Source organism: Mauremys mutica, unplaced genomic scaffold, assembly GCF_020497125.1.
Source record: "Mauremys mutica isolate MM-2020 ecotype Southern unplaced genomic scaffold, ASM2049712v1 Super-Scaffold_100264, whole genome shotgun sequence".
In the NCBI taxonomy this organism is placed as follows: domain Eukaryota; kingdom Metazoa; phylum Chordata; order Testudines; family Geoemydidae; genus Mauremys; species Mauremys mutica.
In genome coordinates this window covers 353,083-359,529 of record NW_025423297.1, presented here as the reverse complement: position 1 = coordinate 359,529, position 6,447 = coordinate 353,083, and the positions used below count along the sequence as shown (strand labels likewise).

The 6,447-nt window shown below is 51.9% G+C and overlaps 1 pseudogene; it reads right to left on the bottom strand.

The window, feature by feature from the left end:
* Positions 1-2,299: 2,299 nt before the first annotated feature.
* On the bottom strand, positions 2,300-2,483 carry LOC123360432 (annotated as a pseudogene).
* Positions 2,484-6,447: the final 3,964 nt, after the last annotated feature.

Sequence of the window (6,447 nt, the reverse complement as noted above, 5' to 3'; positions counted from 1 at the left end):
ATTACCACTGAAGCGGGACCCGCCGCCGGAGTGCAGCCAGATCTTCGGCGGTAATTCGGCGGCGGGGGGGGTCCTTCTGTTCCGGGACACACCGCCGAAGTGCCCCGAAGACCCGCGGTGGGGGCTGCACTTCGGCGGCGGGTCCCGCTTCGGCAGTAATTCGGCAGAGGGGGGTCCCCGCCGTGGGTGTTTGGGGCACTTTGGCGGCGGGTCCCGGAACGGAAGGCCCCCCGCTGCCGACTTACCGCTTTAGTGGGGCCCCCTGCCGCCGAAGACCCCAGGCCCCCGGAATCCTCTGGGCGTCCCTGACCTCAACCATTTAAATGCTGCAAAGCAGAGGCCGAGCAGCAGGATTTGGTTCAATTGCTGCTCTCAGCACAATTCCTCAACGCCGTGCACGGTGTATCCAGGAGACAGCAAGTCTCTAGTTTTGCAAGTATATCGCCACGATTTTCCCCCTTGAAACAACAGCACCCATAATTCATAGCAATCTAAATATCAATAACTGTTAGTGAGCCTAGCCAAATAGTCTTGAATGAAAGCTAGAGAGAGCTGCCATCGGAGTCACGTTTGCTTCCCTGGAGAGTATTCGGTAAAAATCTGTAGAGATGTAAAAGGTATTTAACTACAGTCTCTTTCTCCTGAAAAGTGGGAAAAGGCAAAGGCTTAAAGCTGCCTGTAGGAGAATTTTCAAAGCCATACAAGTGATCTGGACACTCAATTCCCACTGATTTCTAAACTGGTTTTCAAAATCCCTCACCACAAACAAATAAAAAGAAAGGCTGAGTGAGCAAACCCCTCACAACAACGCATAGAAAAACTAAGTATTCTATAGATTTAGAAACAAAACCAGCTATTATAAACTTCCCAAAGCATAATTTAAAAAGTCATATTTTAAAGCTTTTGCATTCATTGGTTTAATACAACCCCCCCCCCACCCCCACCCCCAAGTCTATGCTGTCTCCCTCCTGCTTCTTCAGTGGAAGAAGCAGCGGGCATCAGCGCCAGACAGCAGCTGCATTCAAGCAATCCCGCCTATTCGGTGCCTGATTGGAAGAAAACCTTGTAAAAATCGTCCTCCAACAATCTCTTTCGAAAGCACGTCTCTAGCTAAGCGCCGGCCATTTCTCCTGCACAGACACCCTCCCTACTGCCAGTCCCCGGCTACCCTGATTAACGTCGTAATGACTCGTTTTTTAAAACAAGTGGTCACGAAAGAAAATGGATTGTACCTTTTGCAAACAGCCTTTTTGTCAGCAGATGGCCACGTTCTTCACAGCAGTGGGGGGAGCACACTTTGTAGTTTGTACAGGTCGAGTTTATTGCCTGCCCCAGAGGCTCCTAGCACCCCTCAGTTCCCTCCCACAAGCTCCCTATGTGCCCTCTCCCATCCCACTCTTTTTAGGGACTCCCTGAAATTCCCCCAATCTCAGACCTTACCAGAGAATCTCCTCACCCTTATTCTCCCCATACCAAGTTCCCCACACTTCTTCCCACACCAAAGGCTCTGTTCTCACCCCCATTCCCACTTCCTCATGGCAGGGACTCTGTGCTCCCTCTATTCCCCCATGCCGGGGTCTTTGTGTACCTTCCCTTCCCCCCATGCCAGGTTCTTCCAATCTCCATAGGACGAGGGGTTCTGTGTACCTCCATGTATCCCCTCGCTTCATTTCAGGGCCCCCATTCTCTCCACCACTGTAGAGACTGTGTGCACCCCTATTTGCCTCTTCTCCTCCATTCCTCCCGCCTTCCCAAGTCAAGCTCTCCCAGTCCCCTTACCTGCCAGGGGTTCTGTGGGTCCCATTTTCTCCTCCCCCACTTCTACCTTACGGCCTGTACTAAGGGCTCAGAGAGGCTCCGAGAAAGTTGCATACCAACGAACTGGCAGAGCATTAGGGGTAGAAATAGGGGCTACTCGAAATGGGGGAGAGGGTGGAGAAAAGAAGAAAAAGTGGAAAGTGGAGAGAACTTGCAGAATTAATATCCATGAGCCTATAACTTTAAACTACAACGAGGGAGGACAAAAGAGAGGGACACTGCATAAAAAAGGTGGACTTAGAAGTTCAAGCAATTAGAAGTTCAATTAAGCAACTGTTTAAATAAAAACTGTTGTATTTTACACTGCATTTTCTTCTTCATGCTATTGGAAAACTCGCTGAAAAACACCCACATCCTCCCACAATACAGAAGTAATAATATTAGTTACAATCACTATATCCCTTCTCTATATATACACATCAGAAACAAAATTTAAATACCAACTTCAAAAAAATGTTTTTAATGTAGTTTATACAGACTAACCACTCAGTCTGTGTTCTTTCCCTTCTACCCCCCCCAGAGGGAAGAAAGAAAAATCATCAATAACAGACAACAACTGCATCAAAGCAATACTGCTTACTCGCTTCACACTCAGGAAAGAGCACTTTAACTCATCCTCCTACTTAGGGAGACCAATCACTTTGTGTTAAAACAACCTCCCACGGCTATAGTCTAACGTCTAAAGTGCCCATATTTAGTGGTTACAATGTGTAATTTAATACATCAAATCTCCCTATGATGAGAGAGACAGCGAGACTGACAAACAGCACACTGCATGCATGTCTCATTGTGGCACCTGACATATGAAGAAACTTTTTTAAATGCCCTCTTTAGCTTCTGTTACAAATAAACGTCTTCCCGAATTTCACCAATCCCTTCTTCTAACTAACAGAGGAACACCCCTTCAGCCAATCAGATATTTCTTCCATAGCTCGTACTCATAGAGGTGGGACTAAAAAACGGGAACTGGCTACGTAGGAATGATGCATCGGAACAGTTACACACAAGCAGGAGGCATTGCAAGAGCTGAAGGTGCTAACGTGCTTCAGAAGAGAGGTACACAGTAAGCAATCCGCTCTTAAAGCAATGACGTCTGTTCCCCAGTGATCCCTGTTAGGCCTGCTCTACACTACACATTTATACCAAATTTAGCAGTGTTAAACTGAATTTAACCCTGCACCCTTCCACACACTGAAGACCTTTACCCCCAATCGGGGCTATTGCAGATTATGTATTCCTTACGCCACCTGATCTTAAACCGGCTGCCCAGCTCCCAATGGGGTCCAAACCCCAAATAGATCCCTTTTACCCTCTATAAGCTGTAAAATCCTGTGACCAGGGCAGCTGCCTAGCAGCCTGCGCAGCTGCCTGCCAGCGTGTGAGCTCATAAGTTAGAATCCTGATAGTGGCAGCTGGGTGACAAAGAAATGAAAAGCCAGCAGAGTTGTGCAGCAGAAGCGTGCTGGACCTATAACCTAGAGATCAATGGATCAAAACCATCCTCTGCTACGTGTGTGGACCCTAGACAGTTTTAGATTATTTAAAGTAAACCACGTTTACTATTTTATTTTAATAAAGGTTGTATTGCTCTAAACCCTGGCTGGGGGGAGAGGAGATGAGCCTGGCCTTTAACTGGGAAGGAGCAGAGGCATGGGAGGCATGGCCCCCGTGAAGTGTGGGGCCAGGTGATGGGGGACACAGCCCCCCAATTTTTTTTGTCTAGCCCACCTCAGTCCCCCACCAAACGAGAAGAGTCTGATGCCACCTGCTGGTCACTGGGTGTCACTGCTGCTCCATGGGAAACATGCTCTGTGCATTACCCAGATTGGTGAGAAACACACTCTGTGCATTACGGTGACTGGTCCGTGGGTGTCACTGCTCCTAGAAGGCAGACACACGCTGTGCATTACGCCACCTGGCCACTGGGTGTCACTGCTGTATCAAGGGAAACACCTTCTGTGCATTACCCTGAATGACCACGAGGTGTCACTGCTGGTCCAAGGGAAACATGCTCTGTGTGTTACCCTGATTGGCCACTGGGTGTCACTGCTGCACCCAGGGAAACACCTTCTGTGCATTACTCTGACTGCCCACTGGGTGTCACTGCTGCGCCAAGGGAGACATAAGAACGGCCAGACTGGGTCAGACGCATCTAGCCCAGTATCCTCCTGTCTTCTGACAGCGGCCAGTGCCAGGTGCCCCAGAGGGAATGAACAGAGCAGGGAATCATCCAGTGATCCATCCCCTGCCACCCATTCCCAGCTTCTGGCAAACAGAGGCTACAGGCACCATCCCTGCCCACCCTGGCTAATAGCCACTGATGGACCTGTCCCCTGTTTAGTTATCTAGTTCTTTTTTTGAAGCCTGTTATAGTCTTGGTCTTCACAACATCCTCTGGCAAGGAGTTCCACAGGTTGACTATGCAACTGCCCTGAGTTTACCCCCCCACCCCGGGTTATATATGGAAAAGAGGATGAGGATGAGGAGAGCCATGATGTGTCTGTCACTGGCTGGTGCCTCAGTTTCCTCTAGGCAGCAGTGCTGCAGGCTCCTTTGGTCAGTGCCCATGCAGCTGTGTCGGGGGAAGGGGGAGTAGAGGCTCATGCTCCCCAGCCCCACGCCCCTCCCCCAGCAGCTGGGGAATCCAGGCCAAATGTAACACTGGTAGCTGGGCGGGGGTTAGCCTGGGCCGGGGTAGGGCTGGGGAGGAATTTTGGGGGAGACAGATGCACCCGCTGTGAGGGGAGACCCTCCCATTCCCTGCCAACCCCCCTCACTCCTTGCAGCACGGCGCCCCCTAGCACTTCTTTCTCTGTCATGGGGGTGTCTGCTGCCTGCTTCTCCCTTAACATCATCTCTCCCCCGAGGCACTCGTGTTGCCCGTCCTGTGCAAACAGGCAGCCTCTGGTGTGCCTCGTGGCACTGCCCTGCAGTGGGGGGAGGAAGCTATTGGATGGAGCCATATCAAAATATGGGGGTGGGCAAGGCTGGGGACCAGGACTTCTTGGTTCTCCCCTCAAATGTGGGAGGGGAGGGGAGGGGGGTTAGTGGGTAGAGTGAGGGAGGGACAGAGCTGGGATCCAGGGCTCCTGCTTTTTCTGGTTTTCTCCACCTCCTGCAGCTGCCTCGGTCCTTTCAGTGCATTTCCTGTTCCAAATTCATTTGCTGACTTGTGCAACCCACCCCAGAGGTGGCTGCATCTCACTGTTGAGTGAGGCACCCTTGGCTGCATCACTTCCTAACCGCGTCTCTCTCCCCCTGCAGGTGACCCTGCAGCACTCGGCAAACATCTGCAAGATCATGGGGCGCTTTGAGCATTGGGCAGGCAGGGGCCAGGCACCCCCCATCCAAGAATGGGACCCAGTCCCCCCCCTACTTTTTACAGGGATTAAAGAGGGGCAAAGGGGGGCAAATCAGAGGAGGGGGGTGGCCAGGGTCTGAGCAGGGGGTGGAAATTGACTCGTCAGGGGGGTCAAGCAGCTGGAGGCAGAGTTAGGAGAGGGGCTGAAGGGCAAAGTCAGGGAGGGGGGAAGGAGCCGGAGTTCAGCCCAGGGGGAGGCGCTGCCAGAGGGTTAAACCCCGGCACAGGCAGGGGCAGAGGGGTAACAGTTACGCCGGGGGGGCTGAGACTCCAGTGTTTGCAAAGGTGCGGGGGGAGCAGAGGGGCTTTTCTATTTCCCCTCCCACAGGCAGCACCTCTCAGCATGGGCTTCCCAGGGCTGGGCTCTTAAAGGCACAGGCATCCCACTGCTTAGACACTGCAGCTCCTCTCTGATGTAACCTACTGAGGTGCTGCAGTAGGAGACTCAATTCAGTGAAACCGGGAATTCCCTATACGCCCCCCAGCCAGGGGGCTGTGCACCCCTTCCCCGAATTTCCCCAACACCCCGCCCCCCAGTGGTCAGGTAGTTACATGCAGCGCTGCCATGTTGTCAGTGGTTGCAAATCTGAATTGAAATTGCAACGTTAACACACACTTTAAAAGCAGATACAAGGTATGAAAAAATACTTGTACCTGAGAAAGTAGAATAGGTTTGAAAAGTCTGGTTTCCTCACCCAGCTGTTGTGTTTGCTGACAATGTCAGTGCATTGGGTTCGGCAATGTTGGCCAACCTCAGAATTTCAAATGATGATTTGAAAGCAAGGTGTGGATGACTCTCCCCTGACAGCTAGTGATGAGCCAGGGTTGGGGGAGGCTTTGGGACCAGACTGTATTTACATGAACTCACCTACTCTGCCGAGGTGTCCAGCAGACAGAGCTGTGCTGCCTCTGCTCTAGGTGCCCAGAGGAGGAGGGAAGGTGTGTGGGGCTCCAGCCTGGGGCTCTTCCTCCTTCCTGCCAAGCCCTCACTATCAATCCCGGCCCTGACCCTCCTTTCTTCAAGTGCCATGTGGGCCCCAGGAAAAGTGTGGAAGGAAGTACCAGGGCCAAACTTGTGGGCACCAGGTGAAGCAGCAAGAACCCCAACCATCAGGATAGCAAGTTCTAGAGCCCCAACCCATTGTGACCATCACAGCCAGAGACCTGGCTCTAGGAGGTGTGAGTCACCCAACAGGATGGGGAAGACTGGCTCTTGCACCACTGGAGACAGGGAAGTTGAGCACTGTGAGCTCCAGGGCTTCACCACA